The sequence below is a fragment of the Littorina saxatilis genome, linkage group LG2 (genome assembly GCF_037325665.1).
Source record: "Littorina saxatilis isolate snail1 linkage group LG2, US_GU_Lsax_2.0, whole genome shotgun sequence".
NCBI classification, from domain to species: domain Eukaryota; kingdom Metazoa; phylum Mollusca; class Gastropoda; order Littorinimorpha; family Littorinidae; genus Littorina; species Littorina saxatilis.
Genome location: NC_090246.1, coordinates 56,062,821 through 56,085,320, shown reverse-complemented (window position 1 = coordinate 56,085,320; position 22,500 = coordinate 56,062,821). Strand labels below are relative to the sequence as shown.

The window sequence follows — 22,500 nt, the reverse complement described above, 5'->3', positions numbered from 1 at the left end:
TCACGAGAATAATCTTTGCCTATTGATTGATTGATTGATTGATATCTGTTGCTTTTTGGGTCCAGCGGACCATATAGGCCAAATCAGGACCCCACAAGTTTAACATTACACAAATTTAAATTAAGCCAATTTAAAAAAACAAAGTCAGGAAATGTATCACAGTAAAACTATGTATCACAGTAAAACTATTATCACAGGCGTGGCACCATGGTGCCTCTTCTCTTTTAAGCAGGTGAACATGTGTTATAAGTGCGACCAGTGTGTTATAACCTAGCCAAAACACTTTCTTCTTTTCTACTTGAAGCCATCAAAACTACACAAGATACGCCCTGAGCATTAAGGTGTCAGCCACTCATCCCCTGGTCACGCATGACAAACTCGGAATTCACCATATTTTTTGGGGAAAAAAGGTGGATAATTTTATGGGTTAGAAAAGGTAAGTGAAAGGGCTTAGGGGAGGCGGAAATAGAGAAGAGACAAGAATAAGATCCTAATTAGGTTCACGGCATCGAGAGTGATGCGACCTTCTCTCAGAAGTTAGTAGAGAAGGCTCCCCCATCCACCACCCGGGGGACGCGCCTCTAATCTTTGCCTATTGAATATTCTAAAGTTATATTCAACTGGTCAGAGTGAACAGAAAATACCACACTGAAAAGGTGCATACAGATTTGTATCGATTACCTCAACTCCAGGGATCATTTCGAATGTCTGAGCCTTTACCTGCAGTTTCACTGTGCCGTACAAAGTCGAAAAATCAGTTATGTCTGATGTGATTTCAGCTTGATATCCTACATGCTAGAAGGGCCTATTAAGGACTAGCTTTAGTAATATACGAACACTGAGTTGAAAAGAGAATGACTAATATTTAGTATTGATTGCCCCATTAGCGACACAACCGTCGAACGCTGAAGAAGCAGAAGAAGATTGCCCCATTAATGATACAACCATCAAACACTGAAGAAGAAGAAGAAGATTGCCCCATTAGTGATACAACCATCAAACACTGAAGAAGAAGAAGAAGAAGAAGAAGATTGCCCCATTAGTGATACAACCATCGAACACTGAAGAAGAAGAAGAAGATTGCCCCATTAGTGATACAACCATCGAACACTGAAGAAGAAGAAGAAGATTGCCCCATTAGTGATACAACCATCGAACATTGAAGAAGAAGAGGAAGATTGCCCCATTAGTGATACACACATCGAACACTGAAGAAGAAAAAGAAGATTGCCCCATTAGCGATACAACCATCAAACACTGAAGTAGAAGAAGAAGATGGCCCCATTAGTGACACAACCATCGAACACTGAAGTAGAAGAAGAAGAAGCAGAAGAAGAAGAAGACTGAAGAAGAAGAAGAAGAAGCAGAAGAAGAAGAAGACGAAGAAGTAGAAGAAGATGGCCCCATTAGCGATACAACCATCAAACACTGAAGTAGAAGAAGAAGATGGCCCCATTAGTGACACAACCATCGAACACTGAAGTAGAAGAAGATGGCCCCATTAGTGACACAACCATCGAACACTGAAGAAGTAGAAGATGGCCCCATTAGCGACACAACCATCGAACACTGAAGAAGCAGAAGAAGATGGCCCCATTAGCGATACAACCATCGAACACTGAAGAAGAAGAAGATGGCTCATAAGAGTTAGTGGCCATTTCGAGCAGGTCTTCCCTGAGCTGTACTCGATGGAAATAAGTCACTTTAATGGTCTTTTAAGTGATTTGCGCATGTCGTGCTTGACTGAAAGAGCCAGTGAGTATATGTACACTATTCCGTAAAGGGGAGCGACCGCGGTAAGACCTAATGGAAAACCCGTTCATTGTTCCACGAGAAGAATAATGGAGCCGCTGACACGCATTATATAGGTAGGCGTGACTCTCAGAGAATTTTACTACGACAGTCACTCGCAGGTGGGACTGGGATTAAGAAGAACCGAAGTTCATAAGTCAGTGGAAGTTAAAGTGTGCGCTGCGGAATTTAAGGAAAGAAAAGTTTGGTCATCAGACGTAATACTCGACCGATTCTGGAAGTGCCAGGTGAGTAAATGTTTTGCTAAAAGTAAGTGCAAATGTGTCTTCTTGCATCGTGACAGTTTACTGTTTCCGTTTGGAGTTGACAGTCTCAACATGTCAACATTCTCTTACTACTGATTTCTTTTGGTGCCGAGCCCACAGTAAATCAAAATTGTCATTCGTATGACTGATGTTGCGCATCTTCTCGCTGTCATTTTGGAGTATAAAAAAGGGTTCCGTCCATCAAGATTCAGATCTTTTATGATTCAAGCTGTCCTGTTTAAATTTTTATTACAACATCTGTTATATTTCAAGAGTACGAGTCGGCGTCGTGAAAAATCTGTCAACCGCTTAACCTTTGTTAGTATCTGTGAAGAGTAATACAATTTTTTTCCATCTGCAGTTTGAACTAACCTGTTTGCATTTTATTCAAATCTATTTACTTTCAAATTCACCCACATTGTAAACAGTTCGGGTCAGGTTCACGCTCTGCTTAATGATATTACACTCAATTTAGTTACACTGTGACACACGGGATACAAGTTCACGGTTTCCTCACGCATAATTGTCTTGACTGGCATTCAGTGGAGCGTGAGAAAACGGCCAGCACTGAATGGTGGTGTCAACAGGCTATCCGATCAGGGTTTCTGTATTATACTATATTGTGAGCAAGTTGGAACAGGATTTGGTAATCCACAACATTGTCGCAGTCTTTGCAGAGTACGGTACCTGCATAAGTATATCTATATCTATTTATTCAATGTGAACGCTTACGCTGGTTCAGGATTTTGTGAATCAAAAAACAAGAAAGGTATGTTGTTGGAACGTTTAATTATTGACAAAACGTTACGTTACGTTATTGTGTGCAAAACTTACACAATCCATCAATGCACAGCAAAGTACAAAAAAAAATTCTTCAGAGTATATGCACGACTCTGTTCTCTTCAATCTTAGTCGTTTTAATCACTGCAAGCACAGAGGTTCAGGATTTGGTATGCAAGAGATAGACGGGCGCTGTGGCAATTAAGACGTCGGCCTCTTAATTGGAAGGTCGAGGGTTCGAATTCCGGCCGCGGCCGCCTGGTGGGTTAAGTGTGCAGATTTTTCCGATCTCCCAGGTCAACTTATGTGCAGACCTGCTAGTGGCTTATCCCCCTTCGTGTGTACACGCAAGCACAAGACCAAGTGCGCACGGAAAAGATCCTGTAATCCATGTCAGAGTTCGGTGGGTTATAGAAACATGAAAATAGCCAGCATGCTTCCTCCTAAAGCGGCGTATGGCTGCCTAAATGGCGGGGTAAAAACGGTCATACACGTAAAATTCCACTCGTGCAAAAACACGAGTGTACGTGGGAGTTTCAGCCCACGAACGCAGAAGAAGAAGAAGAAGGTATGCAAGACATACCTTCTGCAAGACATCTACAATCCCTCAACTACGAAGTCAATCAATCAATAGGAAGCTTATATAGCGCGTATTCCGTGGGTAGAGTTGTCAACACAGGACTAACAAAGAAACTAACATCTACAGACGGACACGAACCCTATCACACACTAGCACACCCTGATAAACATACAACAAACAACAATGTACACATCAATAGCTAGGTCCAAACAAAATAATATTAAGCACAAAGAAAACACCTCTCACAGAGCACAGCACAAGAATGTCTTTTGGGGCACAACACATTACGTCGAACATGAAAGTCACAGCCAGCTACGGGAAGAACTGAGTCTTCAACCTACTCTTGAACGCGTCAAGAGAGGGACTCTGGCGAAGCTCAAGCGGCAGGGAGTTCCAGACGGAGGGGCCCGCGGAGGGGAATGCACGCTGACCAGCAGATGCGAGTTTCGAGCGAGGGATGTGAAGGCGGAGTGGGTCAGCAGCAGAACGAAGGGGACGGTCGGAGGGCTGGGTGTACAGGTCCAGGGAGGATTGAAGGTACTCGGGAGCAGAGTCGTTGAGACACTTGTAGACCAGAGTGGACAGTTTGTAGGAGATTCGGGTGTTGACAGGGAGTCAGTGCAAGGAGCGAAGTAGGGGGGTGATGTGGTCTCGCTTCGTCTTCCTCAACGTTAGTCTGGCAGCAGCGTTCTGGACTCGTTGTAGGCCATGAATGGATGAGGCGGGGGAGGCCAGCCAGAAGGGATTTGCAGTAGTCCAGACGACTGAAGATGAGGGAGACAACCAGCTTGACACAGGCGTCATGGGTGAGGTAGCGACGGATGGAGGCGATGTGTCGTAGGTTGAAAAAGCAGGTCTTGATGATGAAGGAGATGTGTGTCTGCATGGAGAGAGTGGAGTCGAGATAGACGCCAAGGCTCTTGACAGCAGAGGAGAATGGAACAGTCGCGTCATCCAGCTGGAGGTCGGTCACAGTGAGGGAAGCAATCTTCTGTCTTGTACCAACGAGAAGGGCCTCTGTCTTCTCACTGTTCAGCTTCAACTTGTTCTCAGTCATCCAGTTCTTGATGTCAGTGAAACAACTGGAGATGGATCCAAGGAGATGGTCAACGTCCTCCGGCTTGGCGCTGTTCTGGAGCTGCGAAGTAACTTAAATTCCAGCACACAGCCATAACCTGCGTTTCTTTATTTCTTCTCATCTATTAATTTATTTATTGAGACTACACAGGTTCAGGATTTGGTATACAAAACGCAAACATGCTCTCGACAACAAAATAACAAGATTTTCAGAATGCGTGCATGCATTAATGTTCTTCATTGCTGCTTATCTTTTTCAATTCTTAAAGATCACACCCTCATAATTATGGCCCATATGTTACCTTCCCCGCTTCACTGACTGCGCTGGTGCGATTTTGTCTCACTGAGCGATATTAATAACTCAGTGTTTTGTCCCCAAAGGGTGATGCAGTGCACATTAACTTTTAGGTTGGGCAAAATCATCGTTCCCCCGCGTTTTGTCTACGTCTTCTTGACACAATCACCGCAAGTTTGTATTGAAGAGTATCATTAAAACCGACATACTTGACAATTGCTTTATAAATCGACACTCCCTGGCTTCCGCTCACAATATTTTTACCTCAATGCCAATCCTTCGTTCCAGATACCTCGCTCTCTGACGATTATAACTCTTGTGTAGGAAGATACCATTTTCAACATGAAGTTGAGGTGTAATGTCCTCAGTAGCAGCATTATATTTGGACATGCACTAATAATATGCCTCAAAGAAAAAGAGATGTTCTTTCGAGCATGTGATTACAGCGAGGGACATTTCTATTCTGCACCTGAAAGCGGATGCATTATGTTCACGAACACGTCAGGATTATGTGCGATAAATTGTATGATATAGTGTTTTATATATATTTAGACCTGATTTTTCGAGGTCTGAAAAGTTGTGATTCACGTACTGTTCTGTTTGCAATCATATTTGTAAGCAAGTGACTGTTCGTCTATGTTACTGTCCGTCTGTGTGTCTGCCTGTGTGTCTGCCTGTATGTTTGTCTGTTTGTTTGACCAGGGATTCAAATAGATTTGTGTCATTTTGGGACGCATCATTCGTCAGTTGAAAGAGTTAAAAGCTACCGTCTGATTTCACACACACACACACACACACACACGCACACACACACACACACACACACACACACAAACACATACAAACACACACACACACACACACACACACTTACCACACAACCACCACCTCCTCCTCTTTTAACGATAAAAACAGAAACAAAATAGGCGTGTCAAGGTAAAACCTTTTTCAAAAACTGATCGATAACCACGATCCAGCTCGCCCTGTTTAAAACGCGACAGGGGGGGGTGGGTGGTGGTGGGGGGGGGGGGGGAACACATCACAGCAGGACCACTTAGTGGCAATCGACTGGAAGCGAAGAAGAAAGTCTACAACGTAAGTCGCTCAGATCATTTAAATTCACAGCCAGTCGACAACGCCGGGAGAGTTGTTTTAATGGCGAAACAGCAAAACACGAGTGGCCCCAGTGTTTAAAGAGCTATTGTCAGCAAAGTGGCGCCTTCCTTTATGTATAAGTCATCTTGTAAATCAGTACTCAGATGTGTCAAGGTTATTACGAGGGGCAAAGGCATTCCGTCTACCTAGTCACAAATTAAAACTCAACAGCCTATATATAGCTGCTTCCTGCGCGTTGAGTTTGAAGGTACTTTCCTCACCGTGTAAACCATCTTGTAAATCAACACAGATGCTCCCAGGCTTTTACATAGGATGACAGCATTCTTCCACTGGGTCACATATCAAATCCCAACAGCCTGGCTCCTTTCTGTAAAGAGTGGAATATTTTCATTCTGATTTGATTTTGCAGTTTGACATGGATATCTGAAGACTTTCAGCAAGATTATTTAAAATTTGAATAGTTTAAAGATTGTTTGAAACTTCCATCAGGATACGTTTTTGTAACTAATGTGTTGTCTGTGCACATAAAAGACCGCTGGGTCGATATATTTGTGAATGTATCGTATTTTTTGTCAATAACAAACGTTCCAACAACTTACCTTTCTTGTTTTTTTAAGATTGTTTAAACTTATTTTGCACTGTTGCACTCCTTTTTGTGATGTGTTGTTGTTGTAAAAGCGCTTCTAGAGGCCGCGTACAATATCCCTTTTAAAGGCAACACAGTACACTGCGAGGGTGCTCTAGCTGTTTAAAGTAACGCACTTTGTTGCCACACACTGTAGGCTTGTTACAGACCCTTAACCCCTTGAGTCGCTCTGTCGTAGCGTACAAAGGAGACCTCTGTCACACTTAAAGCCTTGACAAAATCTCCATTCATTTTCACACACACACACACACACACACACTTTGTAATCTAATCGTAGTTGATTTGCTTAGGTCAGCCCTCATTTCTTGTCTACAATCCAGTTTTTCAGTAACATAAAGCGTATCGGGGTCACATGTTGCTCGGATTTAATATTTCTATTAGTGAGTTTTGTTTCGTACTGTGCTTGTCACGACGATTTAGAGTAGTCATTCTTGCGTCAAAGTTGTTATCGTCGGTATATAGTCTTAAAACCCATGGAATCAATCAGTAATGTTAAACGATGTAAAGGATGGCGATTTATCATGTTGTAACTCTGCGCACATGTACATGGCTGTAGTGCTTATATAAAATTGGCAGTTTCAAACGAGATGAATCAGTCATGACGATTGATGTTGGTAAGTCTGTGTCGATGTAGTTCTCGTGGCTGTAGTGGTTGGACTATTAATTAAAGTCGACAATGTAAAGCTGAAAAAGCCCCCCGATTTATGCAGCTTTCCGTTCGTAAGGCAGTGTGTCAAAGGGGGCTCAAGCCTGTAACTCAGTCGGTTAATCCAGATGTAAACAGTCAGAGCTTTGGACTGTTATTTTCTCAAATTCTTGAGACTCGAGAGACTGGCACGAACAGAGGAATTCCTCAAGGCTTATGTCACGCAAATACCTGTAGATCAATACCAGATATAGAGTGTCTCCACTCAGTATCGGCAATCACTCGAACGTCGACAATTATCGGAGACCTGAACCGAACCATTCCGATCGTCACCCTGGCCCAAGTAGATAAGGGATCGCAAACAAACCTGTGGGAAAGACAACACAGAGAGAGGCATGCAGTGAAACCCCCCTTTTTTTTAAAGACCCCCTGGTTTAAGATTTTCCTTAAAGACCTTCCTTTTTCAGATATTCTGTTTGTAACCTCTGTAAATGTACCATCCTTTTGAGACTCCCTCATATATAATATACCCAGTTTTCTCAGATTTTCGGAGGTCGTAAAAGGCGGGTTCGACTGTACCTAGACCCCCGTCGTCAAAGAAGTGCTACTGCCCTGTCTGGCCAAGTGCCCTGTTATTTCCGCGAGAACAGGATCGTTTGATTTTCAAGTGCACGCGACAGCCCGGCCACAGAGAGACAGCAAGAAGGCCAAACCATCCCGCAGCCATGTTGACACAAGGGACAGACAACTCTCGTGTTGACATTGAAGGGGAGAGCACTCGCACGCGCGCACTGTGACCCGAGCGTGGCTGCTGTCTTTAGACACACAGCAAATTGCGTGAAGTAGTTCTCCGGCCTAATTCGAAGCCTAAACGAGGCTCCGTTCACAGCGAGAAATCGCCCCAGGTGTTCCTCTTTGAAATGTTGTGAGGTGGTCAGTGACACGGCGTTCCTTAAAGAAAACTACTTATAAACACGAGGAAATGTTTTAGTTTTTTTCAATCGGGAACGTACAATGATGTGGAGACAAGTGAAGGAATTGTTACATACTGATTGAATGAAACAGACCAGGTGATGAAATCAGAGATACCTTAGCCGGTGAGTAAAGACGGTGTGTGTTTCATTCAATGAGATGAATTATACTGTTTTCTTTTCTTCTCCAACTGACGTCATGGTCGTCATTCTATGAAAAAGCGAATAGTAAGATATTTTTTCTGAGCAATAAGGATGATCAAACTTAATTTGATTGTCTTATTCGGTGTCGAGTATTACACTCAGCTATACCTGTAAGTCAGTGGCTTGTAAGCTTAGTTTGGTGATTGGCCTAAGCTAATTTTTTTTTGCAATTACATTTAGTGTGTGTTCTTGTTTGTTGTTTGGTTGTTTGTTTTTTCGGTTGTCCGTTTGACTGTTCTTTCATATCATTCTAAGAGTATTATGTTCTACGTATGTTCATTGCTCTGGAAATGTGTCGCCTTCAACACTACTCAGTCAGCTTGACCTTCTTGAAAACTGATACTCACTGGAAGAAAATCTGGGCAGCACTACCTTAGCAAGTTACCTTTATTTCAGAAATTGCTTGCTTACTTCTGTGAAGAAATAACTTGCTTGCATTTGTGGTGCTGAGAGTGGATTTTTTTCTAGCCATTTCTTAGCAAGTTGCCTTTATTTCAGAAATTGTTCGCTTACTTCTGTCTTTTTTCAACAACATATAGCCCAAGCGAAAAAATAACTTGCTTGCATTTATTGGTGGCGCTGTGAGAGTGGATTTGTTTTTGGCAATTTCTGCGTGATACGTACCCCTCACCGTACACAGTATAGCGCTGAGAAGTGCAGGTTACAGGTGTGCGTTCTGACTATCAATCGTGACAACACATGGGGACACAGGGACAGCAGCGTGTTACCAAACACTGGTACATCCCTTGTGAGAGATTGCTCTGAGTGGGTGTACACAGACTAGTTAACAGATTGTCTCTGCCCCCCCCCCCCCCCCCCGAATACCCTCTCCTTTTCCGGACCACAATCCTAGTCGTACGCCCCCGCTTAATTCATTATTGCTTGATTAAGCTCGATATAGTTTTGCCTTTGAGGTTCATTATGTGTAGGCCGACTGTCCGAAAGTGGAAAGGATGACCAGCCTACGTGATTGACGAAATAGCGTGCACACTCTGGTAGTTAACGATAGAAACAGGATGTGGAGTTATACATAATTATGTTTCTTATAATTAGTAGTAATGTGCGCAAGTCCTATTGCGAAAGGCAGGTTTCACAATCTTCAATCGCAGATTTCTTTTTTTTAACCACACAATATTTGTCTCGACACAGAGACCTTTGAAATTATGTTTTTATAAAAGCCTGACTGTGCCTAGACCCCCGGTATGGAAACACGAAGCAAACTTGTATAGACACTTGTATATTGAGATAATTGATGACATGTTACAGTACTCTAATAAACAAATGAATAATATTCAAAGGAATTTGATGACGATCGCGATCTCTTTAAACATATTGCCAATAAGCATTTACAAATTTATCAAAAACATTGCAAGTAAAACATCATTAGAAGCCTAGTGGTTTAGGCCACAATTATGGAATGATTATGAGACTTCCGTTCTTCAGAATTGCTATTTCTCTCTGATGCACCAGCCATTATTCGATACTGAAGTCACGGTTCTGAAATCAAAAAGATCTCTCGAAATGTAATGATTGAAAATATTACCTTTGTACGACGGATCAAATTCAAACCATCAGTCTTGTGAAAAGAAGGAAAGGCATTATTAACAGCAAACCGTGAATCCCCTCTGCAAATGAGGCCGTTACTGCAACTTTTGAAACACCCTTCTTACGTGTTGACCCTGAAATTCGTCACAGAATTGGACGTGAGTGTGTTTGTGTGTCCCACTGGGATCTGCACGTTGACAGAAAGAGACGAGAGTAATGAAGTTTTCCCAACGCCAGGTAGTTAGTTTCCTGACATCACCTGTTTGAATGCTGGCTTTAATTCAGAGAGATAAGGCGGTGGTGATGGGGGTGGGGGTGAGGTAGTAAGGCCAGGGTCCGATTTGTGTGTGTGTGCGTGCGTGTATGTGTGTGTGTGTGTGAGTGTGTGTGAGTGTGTGCGCGTGTGAGTGTGTGTATGTGTGTGTTTGTGTGTGTGTGTTTGTGTCTGTGCGCGCTCCCTCTCCAGGATTTACAAAGCGTCAGTGTGTGCGTCCGACCGCTTGCAACGCGTCTACATGTATGTATGTTTGCGCGCAACGGACGGCTAAACAGGGGTGTGTTCGCATGCGTGCGTGCAATCGTTTTCAAAGGGAAGTAACAACGTCATGCAAATCGAGTCGGAGGGAAGCGATTGACGTAAAATGCTCAGGTACCGTTACACCTTGAGAGATAAGGACACGGGGGAGGGGGGGAGTACTTGGGTGGAGAGGTGCGAATCGAGACGTGTCCTTGCGTGTTCTATCATTCCTTTCCCGGTCTCAGAGTGTCTCCGTGTTTGTGTGTGTTTGTTAGTGGCATGTGAACCCCTTTGTAAGGCTCCACGCTGTGCGACCGTGTCAGTCACACGAGACGCGCGGGGCGAGCGACGCTCCGCCAAGACGTCTCCTCGCTTTATGTACCTGTCAGTGCAGTCAGTTGGTTTGAACAAGTTTGTATTTAATCAAACAGGATACCATCATAAAACGATGAAGATAGGGACACGAATTTAAGCGAACGCGCGAGTGCAGTCTGTTGCGATTTCTTTGCGGTTATCAGTGAATGTGGCAAGTCATTCACTTTTCATCGATATTTCTGAGCATCGATTTGAAATGACTTAGGTTCCCTGCATTGTGTCCCCGGGATGAATGTCCCGGTTTGATACGCTAAAATGATCAGGAACCTAGCAAACAATCAATCATGGAGACTGTCTCTCCTTTTCACAATCTGCCTCCTTTTCTTTCTTTGAATGCTTCGCTTGAACTGCCTCGCGCCCCCCCCCCTCCCCCCTTCTCCAGGACCTTGCGGCATATTTTCATGATAATTCGCCGGGTTGTCTGTCAGCCGCTTCGCGCGTGTGTGTCTGTGTGTCTGTCTCCATCTGTGTGTCTGTCTCCATCTGTGTGTCTGTCTCCATCTGTGTGTCTGTCTCCATCTGTGTGTCTGTCTCCATCTGTCTGTCTCCATCTGTCTGTCTCCATCTGTCTGTCTCCATCTGTGTGTCTGTCTCCATCTGTCTGTCTCCATCTGTGTGTCTGCCTCCATCTGTCTGTCTCCATCTGTCTGTCTGTCTCCATCTGTCTGTCTCCATCTGTCTGTCTGTCTCCATCTGTCTGTCTGTCTCCATCTGTGTGTCTGTCTCCATCTGTGTGTCTGTCTCCATCTGTGTGTCTGTCTCCATCTGTGTGTCTCCATCTGTCTGTCTCCATCTGTCTGTCTGTCTCCATCTGTCTGTCTCCATCTGTCTGTCTCCATCTGTCTGTCTGTCTCCATCTGTCTGTCTCCATCTGTCTGTCTCCATCTGTGTGTCTGTCTCCATCTGTGTGTCTGTCTCCATCTGTGTGTCTGTCTCCATCTGTGTGTCTGTCTCCATCTGTCTGTCTGTCTCCATCTGTCTGTCTCCATCTGTGTGTCTGTCTCCATCTGTCTGTCTCCATCTGTGTGTCTGTCTCCATCTGTCTGTCTCCATCTGTGTGTCTGTCTCCATCTGTCTGTCTCCATCTGTCTGTCTGTCTCCATCTGTCTGTCTCCATCTGTGTGTCTGTCTCCATCTGTCTGTCTGTCTCCATCTGTCTGTCTGTCTCCATCTGTCTGTCTGTCTCCATCTGTCTGTCACCATCTGTCTGTCTCCATCTGTCTGTCTGTCTCCATCTGTCTGTCTCCATCTGTCTGTCTCCATCTGTCTGTCTCCATCTGTCTGTCTGTCTGTCTCCATCTGTCTGTCTGTCTGTCACCATCTGTCTGTCTGTCGGTCTTTCTATACCCACCTCATTCTCTCTGACACCTGTTCAAGACGTGTAGGGGCTCCGCTCACATATATATGTAACTTCAGCAGGACCGACGACGCACTGCAGTTTATCCGAGCCCGCTACATGTTGGATGAAAGGAAAACAGGCCAAGTACTGGTCATAATCCCTGTCGCGGCAAAAATAATCGGCAGTGCGTCGTCTGTGCCGCTGAAACTGCGCAGGTATATTCTGCCCATTACGGAGAGGCCGCACTGACTTTACGCTTTGTGCTAACCTGCCTGTCTGTCGGTCTGTCCCCTCTAAAGATCTTTACAGCGAGGTGGTGCACTGGTGCAGGCTTGGCGCTGTAGTGTTTGATGATTCAAGTGTGACTCTCTGTTTTCGCCATGCAATCATAGGGGGAGAGCACATGGCACTCCTAGGCCCTTTTCAGTGTCCCTAAACGTGTCAGGGGCTGATCCTTGTTTTACTCTCAATTTCTGCCAGGAAACACAGTATTTTCTTGTTGTTCAGGCTTACTTGTCTGATTTATTTTATCATGTTTGTGCAGGAATATTATAGTTCTATGCGCGGCAGCGAATGTCCCCTGTTTTAGTTTTTGCCTTGAATGACAGAAGTTTTCTTGTTCAGACTTGTATGTTGGATGAGATTTTATTTTTTTAATCATGTGAGTGTGTGAACGTAAGCAGGACTTTAGGGATAGGCCATACGTACCGCAACCTTCTGTTCTGTGAGTATAGTGTGTGTGTGTGTGTGTGTGTGTGTGTGTGTGTGTGTTGTTACCGGTAGATTTTGCGGGTGTTTGTTTTGTTTTTGTTGTTAAATGTTTTCCCTGATGGGCGAGGGCTCACTGTAAAAAAAAGCTCGTATTGCTTATATCATTACCCTTGTAAATAAAATTGTATGTGATCTGATCTGATCTGATCTGATCTCTCTCTCTCTCTCTCTCTCTCTCTCTCTCTCTCTCTCTCTCTCTCTCTCTCTCTCTCTTTGTCGCTCTTTCTTGGTCCTTCTCTCTCTCTCTCTCTCTCTCTTCCTCTCTCTCTCTCTCTGTCTCTCTCCTCTGTGTGTCTCTTTTTTCTGTCTGCCTGTCTGTTCCTCTCTCTGTCTCTGTCTCTGTCTGTCTGTCTCTGTCTGTCTGTCTGTCTCTTTCTCTCTCCCCCCCCCTCTCTCTCTGCAAACTTTTTATTGTATTGTACATTCGTAACGATTCAGTTATACGGCTTTGCAAATGTTTTCGGCAATCAGTGACCGAATCACAATGTTCGCGCACACTGAAGAGAGTAAAACAGAGTCCTGTAGGCATCAAAGAAGTTAACAATGTTATATAAATAGCTTTCTTCGTTTAGGAACTTAAGAATAGCAGAGTGTTTGAAAGAAGAGAAGAATTTAATGCTGTCAAAAGACCCCCCCCCCCCCCTTAACGGCGGTTCGATCGGTTCAAAATCTATTTTCTGCCATAAATAAATCCTTCCACTCTTCAGTTCGCCGTGGGTGAATCGAATGTTCCGAAGCGATATATTTCCTGAGACTGTACCGAGTGAGCCTCTACGTGTTTCCAATTAAAAGTCTTTTCTACGGATTCTGTCTGTGCTTGAAACGAGCTGATGCGAAAGAACGATCAGAGAGAGAGAAAAGAGACAGAGGCCAAGAAGAAGAAGAAGCGAGAGAGAGAGAGAGAGAGAGAGAGAGAGAGAGAGAGAGAGAGAGAGAGAGAGAGAGAGAGAGAGAGAGAGTATTGCTAATTCTAAGGGAGGCAACCGCGTAACAACTTTGACTGTGGTTTGCGCCAAACATTGATATAGCTTCCATCATAAAGTTCAGTCGGTGCACACTATCATATCAGGGAGTGCAACTCGGTTTGCTGTGCAGAAAATAGCGACATTGCTGATGCGTATCTCTAAACAGCCACGCGCTGAATTCCATGGGAGTTTGCAATCAAGGGACGGTCAAATTTGCATTGGTTTGATGCATTGCTGACCGGCAAAAAAAACACGTGTTAAAGGCACAGTTCTTCTCGCGCGAGCCATCATATTCACCACCACAGATCTGTAGAGGAATTTACACGGGATACGAGCACCCTGACACTTACACACATACCAAAATGCAACAGCCTGGCTGATTCCTGTCCAGAATGGGATTTTTGTGTTGAATTAATTTCGAATGTGACGTACCTTTGTCAATCTGCTGAGTTGATGCTGAACAACGAAACAACAAACTGTTCGCTGTGCACAAAATGCAGTCACATTGTGGAGTTTGGGTATGCGTCCAATTGAAGAAATGTTCTTATTCCGCGTGAAAGCCTGGACAGGTCTGCAGCGCTGATACGATCGTGTACGCGTGGAGGACCTTTCACCTCCCGTCTATTTACACCCCCGGTATAGGGGTGTGTATAGGATTCGGTCGATGTGTTTGTGTGTTTGTGTGTTTGTGTTCGCATATAGATCTCAAGAATGAACGGACCGATCGTCACCAAACTTGGTGAACAGGTTCTATACATTCCTGAGACGGTCCTTACAAAAATTGGGACCAGTCAAACACACGGTTAGGGAGTTATTGGTGGATTAAAATTATACAAGGACTTATAGAGGGACATATTCATGGTCAAAGGGAAATAACCATTCTCACTGCCACCAACTGAGAAGGTTATTTCCCTTTAACGGGGGTGTTCTTCCTACCTCGGAGGAATTTCTTGTTGAGTTTAGGTTCTAGTTTGATGATTTGACAGGGTCGCTGTCTTCTGAGTATAGTCACAAGTAGTGATCACTGTGTATCGGTCCATACGGTACACAGAGTTTAGCCCTCTCGGGTGACATGTGAAGGCCGGTCTTTCAGCGGTAGAATGCTTAATGAATCCTAAATGACAGTTTGATGAAGTATTGACAATCAAGCGTACTGTTCAGTTCAATTCAGTTCGGTTCAGTCATTCGACCGGGAGGGTCGTTTGCATGGGAAGAGGCGCGGGGGGGGGGAGGAGTCACTTCGGATACACAGCTCTGTATCTGTCCTTCATTTCTGTCTTCCATGTGCTGTTCCCGGGAGTTTTGAAATGCTGAGTGTGATGCACAAACCTTGGGGTTTTCCCGCAAGCAGGTCTTATCTTTTTGGGTGAACATTCACGCAATGACGTGCACACAATTTGCGGATCACCCCTCGAATCCCGCAAAACATTAACTTATCTTTTCCTTAGCAGGGCACCATGGCTAATGTTCATTATTTACCCAGGGCAGGTTCGACTGTACTAAACGACTTCTATTGCTACAAAGAAGAGGAAGTAGAAAAAGAAGAAGAAAGGAGATGTTACGAAGAATCTAGCCCAAAATAGGTTGTGGACCTCCAAGGACTATCATGTTCCGATGCTTAGCCGACGTTTAAGTGCTAATGGACACAGCTAATGGTATCGCACACGGCCCTGGAGGTTTGAGATCGGGCCGAGTCGAGGGAGCCATTCTCACATCTCGCACTCGTTACCACGGTGGCCGCCATATTGGCGTGACGTAGGCCGACAGAGAAGGTCCACCACTACACTCAGACGAGGTGTTGGTTATTGTCGTGACTGGATGTATTTATCTCTAATTGGTTTAAGCGTGTTTTTATTAATTTCTTGTATACATGTTATATACAGTAACAACATTAAGAACTTTGAACTTTGAACTTTGAACTTTGAACTTTATTACAGGAAAGATAGCATTAGGTCCGTAGGACCTTTCTTACAGCTAGTCCTGATCTAAGCAAGATGGTTATAATCGAAATGGGAATACATAGGAACAAACTTTTTATGATGAGACGCAGACACACGCAATAATAGTGAATAAGAATAAGATCATTCTTTACAGACATGTGATATACAGATAAGAACGTTAACAAGCAGACTGCTTATGGACACGTTCTAAAACTGATAATCAATACACATTCTGATAACAAGACATGGCGAACAAGTGATAACTTCAACCCTTTTCTTTCAAAATATTTCATAATATTTTATATCTCTAATTGTCCTTGACCACACACTGTTCTTGTTGGTCGACTTTTTTTTATTATCTCCGTTTGCGTTATTGTTAATCTTGATCATGACATGCATGACTGCGGGTTAGTTTTATTCCTTTCTTTTTTTTCTTTCCAATGTGGATTATATTCAATTGGTTGAGTGCTGTAGGTATTTACGTGCCTGTCTGCCATCTAATCCGTCATTTGTTGTTGTAAACGTGTATTGAAGGCTTGTTGTTGGTTTTGTACTTACAAATGTCAAGTTTACGAACATGTAAATAGAAATAAAACATTGTTTAAACCATATGCTGGACTGCTAACCGAGGCACTATTCCTACAGACATCATCAACCATGCTGGGATATCATTTCTTCTTTTTCTCTGTTAGACTTTTGAGAGCGTCCTATCTCTCTGTGTCTCTCTCTCTGTGTGTCTCTCTGTGTGTCTCTCTGTGTCTCTGTCTCCCCCCTCCCCCCGTTTCGAGGGCCTAACAGAGAAACATGGGATGGAGATGATGTCTGGTAACACTTCATTCCGTCAGACTGACTGTGACACGCGTGTGTGTTACTCGTGGATGTGGAAGTTTACAGGGTTGAATAACCAAGCTCACCCTCAGAGTTAGAACAAGTTTAAGTACACTCTTTGACTGCAATGTATGCACTGTCTCTGTCTCTGTCTCTACCCCCCCCCCCCACCCACCATCTACCCCCGTCTCGAGCGCCTAACAGAGAAACATGGGATAAAGATAAGATGTCTGGTAACACTTTATCCCGTCAGACTGACTGTGACCCGCGTGTGTGTTACTCGTGAACCAAACTCATCCTTAGAGCTAGAACAAGTTTTAAGTACACTCTTTGACTGCAATGTATGTTCCTTATCTGGTCAAACGCGTCATTTGTAGTGTCCACATAGATAAAAGGTGGTGTACAGCTGGGGAAAACCAGTCAATCACTTTGTGAGAATGCGCTTTGGAAAGCTCAACTTTTGTGTCATTATCTGAGCATGCGTTACTTTTTGTCAGAACTCACTCCACGTTTTATATTCACGCGAGGAAACGAAAATGGCGCCCCAAGCAAAAGGGGATTTTTCAAAATTGGCAAAATTCCGCTCCCATCACATGGCAATACCTTTCATACAATCTGTATGTGTTAACATGGCCCTGGCAAAAAAAAAAAAAAAATGTTTGTTTACATTTTAGTTGTCGACAACCAAAATTGATCCAAAATATAGGAAATCTTGAAAGCCAAAATTCTGTCGTCTGCACCGAAGAAGGTCAACAGTATGCACGGGCGGATCACATCATTTGTAAGGGGGGGTTTTCCAAATTTATTTTTGGGACAATTCGACGACGCGAAGCGTTTAGTTGAGGGCGCGAAGCGTTCGAACCTCCTAGGGGGATCCGGGAGCATTGCACCCCCCCCCCCCGGAAAATGGAGCAATCTGAGCCAAGAAACTTCCCCTAATAACCTCCCAAATAGTAAATTAAAGAAGAAAAAATTGGATCAAACAAGGACAAATGATCGATCTGGTGAAACCTGAGCCAACAAATTACCCAACTTTTGACAAAAGTATGTTATCAGCTGAGTGAGACGAGTAAGGCTTGTCGGAGATGGAGATAATTCTACGACAGTCAACTCCTTTCTGTTTCCTTATTACTACGTGTTGCAAGATCGCTTCTTATCAGTTTACGCCAGGTCCACCCGCACACGTTCATCAGATGAGAACGTCGCCGAATCAGACTAAACTTCGTGCGACATCGGAGCGACCTTGGCGTTGGCGACGTAAAAGTACAAAATCAAATTGCTTTAATAGCTGATGTTGGTCGATGACGCACTTGAAACAAATGGCTTTTAATTATCGAAGGAACGGCTTGCAGTGCTTCATACATATGCCATGGTTATATCTAAGCACGGCATTATTCTTTGATTTTTTTGGGGGGAGTACCTGAAGTATTTTCGAAGTTGTCCCATGTAAATATGGGTAGAGCACGTGCGCGATGGTGTCCGGACATCAACAGGCAGGCATCACAGAATGTTTGCATTGTACCCTCCCCCCCAAAAATCGTCCCTATTATGGCAGACTTTTGATGTGAGCAGTGATCACACACACACACACACGCACACAAACACACGCACGCGCGCGCGCGCACACCCCCCCCACACAAACCAATACAACATCACAAACATCATTAGGCAGTACCACTGAGAAATAAAAGATCAACATTGAAAACACTTTTGCCCAAAGCACAACACAGAGAACCAATTACTGTGAGTGTATGCTATATGCAATGAGGGCGCTCCGTGCAATTGTGAAATCACAGACTCTCAGTGAAAGCCATAACCATGCACCCACGCGGTAATTAAGTGAAATGTAGTTTTTATTTCTTTATATTTTTATTTAAAAATAAAAACAATTGCACACCGTAATTCTTATCTTCGTGATGCCGGGGTTTTCCCGCAAGCGGCAGTTCTTATCTCTCTGGGTTAACATTCACGCAATGACGTGCACACAATTTGCGGATCACCCCTCGAATCCCCCAAAACATAAACTTATCTTTTCCTCAGCAGGGCATCATGGCTAATATCCACGTCGTTCCATAAAACAACCTATTCAGACACTTTTGATTTTGATGATGGATGTCTAACATATGTCACACATAATTATGGTAGAAAGCTTGACAGACCCAATGACCCGCATGCATGCAATATGACGTGCATTCATGCTGACGCTTTTATTGACGCTGACTGTTACGCCGCTGTGCACGTAGCTTACGGACGCAGGTTTGAGGTGTGACTTTCTGTCTGTCGGTTCTGTCGGTTTGTCTCTCTGTTCTTTCCGTGTTTGCCTGTCTATGCCTGCCTGTCTATATATCTACGCCCCCTCCCCCCCCCCACACACACACACGTCCACTGCACTGGGAGATTGAAAAATCTCCACCCTTAACCCCCGAGGCGCGGCCGGGATCCGAACAATGAACCTCCCGCATGGGAGGCCGGCGTCTTATCCATGACGACATTCCGCCCGTCTTACGTTTGTTTAAACATGTTGACCACGACATCGTGTTCTTTTTCAATAGCTCTGGTCCTGACACCCCCGCCCCCCCCCCCCATCCCCAACACCCTCCATCCAGCCTCCGGGCCCAGATTCTTCTACCGATTTTTCAGCAGTTTCGTGCCAATGCCAGAACTTTGATATTGCTTATAATAAATGGTCAAATCTGCGATCGAGCAAGGCAGTGTTTTTTGTAATAGAAAAAAACCACAACAAGAATGATTAGTAAATGAAAGGTTGAACAAAACATTCACTGACAAGCTCATGGACCCAAAGGTCTTTTCAGTAGAGTCGAATGGACAGACAAACAAACACTTTTTATGAGATGAATGAAACTTATTTTATAATGTTTTTCAATCTTTGGCAAGGCCACAATGCTGCTTTGGGTAGTAGAACTATATAATGTGTCACATTGTAATCAAAACTGGTTCCAGAAAGTGTGCTCAAAAGTGAACACTTAGTGTGATGACTTGTGTTGCATAAAATGACGACGACAGCCATGACGATGATTGTGATTACCATAATGATGGTTCGCTTTCCGAGTCAGTTTCGCCTGCGTGAGTTTAATCTATTACAGTAATAAAAACGTACGTGTTTCTTGTTGCCTAACATATATATATATAATTATATATATATTTTTTTATTTTTTTTAATTTTTTTTTTACAGAACACGACACAACGACTGTGATGATAACGTGTCACAAAGAAAACAAGTCGCGTAAGGCGAAATTACCACATTTAGTCAAGCTGTCGAACTCACGGAATGTAACTGAACGCACTGTATTGTTTTACCAAGACTCTACAGCTTCCTCAATTAAATTAAATCCCCGCGTGAAGGAAATCGCTCACCTCCCAAGTGCAAAACATAGTGATATTGACACGCCAGTTTACCGCGGTAGCGTATTGTGCCAAGCAGGAAAGCGCGCTTTTCTATATTATTGTTAACTTTCTGAGCTTGTTTTGAATACAACCTATCTGTTTGGAATCAGGAAATGATAAAGAATAAGATGAAATCATTTTTGGGTCGATTTCTTGAATTTTAATCGTAAGACTAATTAATCTATTTTCGTTAATTGTGATCACATTTTAAGAGTAAACATGACATATGTATATATTTTTAGATTCAGAATGTGATGAAGAATCCGATGCAATCAATTTTAAATCTGTTTGCGAAAAATCGATTTTAATGACAACTTTAATGAGCAAACTCATTAATTGAATTTTAAGCCTCCAAGCTGAAATGCAATACCAAAGTCCGGGCTTCGTCGAAGATTACTTGACCAAACTTTCAACCAATTTGGTTGAAAAATGAGAGCGTGACAGTGCCGCCTCAACTTTCACGAAAAGCCGGATATGACGTCATCAAAGACATTTATCCGAAAAATGAAAACAAATGTCTGGGGATATCATACCCATGAACTCTCATGTCAAATTTCATAAAGATCGGTCCAGTAGTTTACTCTGAATCGCTCTACACACACACACGCACACACAGACAGACACACAGACAGACACACAGACACAGACACACAGACACACACACACACACACACACACACACACACAGTGACACACACACACACACACACAGTGACACACACACACACACACACACACATACACCACGACCCTCGTCTCGATTCCCCCTCTATGTTAAAACATTTAGTCAAAACTTGACTAAATGTAAAAAGGAAACGTTTGCTAAATGTGGTGTGATGGTGGGAGGCAGACCTGTGTGTGAAGCATTTCCTTCAGATTAATAGCGGATTGTTGGAGGATTACTCAGCGTGTGCACGTGCTTCCCATTCTTTGTACTCCACCGTGGTTGTTCTTTTTCCTTTTCACGCTGTGGACGACGGAAGAAACAGGTCACATGGCTTAATATATTTTGCGGTCTTTGTTGTTTTAAGTGTTGCAACCGCACGTGCGTGTACTGTCAAACTGACACGCAGTCACACATACACACTCACGGACACACAAACATGCACACACACATTCATAGACAGACACGAACGCACGTACACGCGAATGGCCATCTCACAAGAAATATTTACATCAATAAAAGCTCTCTTCCTTTGTTCGCATTTACCTGATTTTTTTTCCCCGTTGCATTTTTGCTTGCTGTGAAAACTAATACTCGGGTTTTTGAGTGGCCCGAGCGAGACATTTTCGGAAAATCATCCCACTTTTATTTTGGCTCACGTTAATTTCGTCAAGAAGCGTGATGAACTTACCTATGTAAGAAACAAATTCATTTTTACTCCGATCCCTTCAAACGTGTATTGCATATTCTAAAAGAACAGAAAATATCTGAAAGTGTGTATGAAAAATGTAAGCTGACAATCAACATTTTTCGTTCATACCCTACATTCAAACAGACAGTCATACACACAGCCACTAACGATGGAACTCGATCTGCCCTGAACTTACTTGTCTTGACGGAGAATGATCCAGTGTGCTCATTTTCAATTTTGACTGAATAGTTTCATGTCGCTTTACGCGACTAGATTGTTTATGCTTTGTTCCTTGGTGGAAGAAGAAGAACTAATAATAGCCCGCGTTGTGCTTGGCTACGTTTGTTTTGGTGAAGCTGTTTTGGCGAAGCATCGACATGTCCCACCTTGTAAAATGGGTGTTGGTTTCGCCCGACGCTGTTTTGTCTGGGCTAAGTACATCTGCCAATCCTTGTATCAACACACGCCTGTTTGCCCGTGCATTGAACGTGTGTTGATAGATCATATTTCCTGATTACATTCCAAAACACTCCAAATGCTTGTTGCAACGCAAGTGGCTCAAATCTGGCGATGTTGCTTCGTATTTTCTTACCTTGCGGCGTGTGAAAAGAAGGAACGTTTACAGCGCTATGAGAGGCTACAAATGTTGCGCATTTCTTACTCCAATTAGGACATAACAGAAATAGACAAGGGAGAAATATATTAAAGAAAGGTCGATCAAAATAAAAGAGGGAAAGAAAGGAAAAAGCAAAGACTATCTTTTTTTTGCAAAAGCACAGATCGAAGCTTGAGGAGGTACAATGACAGATTGGATACATCTTGACGACATAATTAATTATAGTGGATGTCGGTGTACTTGATTTTTTTTCGACAGAAAATTTATCAATTCATTCGACAGATGCCAGACTTTGTTGGGTTACTGGCTTACCATGCAGTGACTGTTTTAACAGTGATAACAAGAGAGGGACTCCCTGTAATATCTTCCCTGTTTCAAGGCACAGTCATTCCCGTGCAAACAGCTGTGCTTGCCATCTCAGATCTTCCCAAACTGTTACAAGGGATTTGGCAATCCCTCCACTTGGGCACA

General features: G+C 43.5%; 1 protein-coding gene across 4 annotated transcripts in view; it reads left to right on the top strand.

Annotated features, from left to right (window-relative positions):
* Nucleotides 1-22,500, top strand: part of LOC138959319 (ankyrin repeat and fibronectin type-III domain-containing protein 1-like) — a 167,464-nt gene that overhangs the window by 78,725 nt on the left and 66,239 nt on the right. The window contains exon 1 of one of the 4 annotated variants that reach the window (XM_070330747.1): nucleotides 1,364-2,039. The exons of 2 other annotated variants lie outside the window; for them this stretch is intronic. The gene's annotated coding sequence lies outside the window, so the exon portion shown is untranslated. Of the gene's footprint in view, nucleotides 1-1,363; nucleotides 2,040-8,013; nucleotides 8,295-22,500 lie in introns of those variants that run through there. One more of the 4 variants, XM_070330746.1, reaches the window with a different exon arrangement.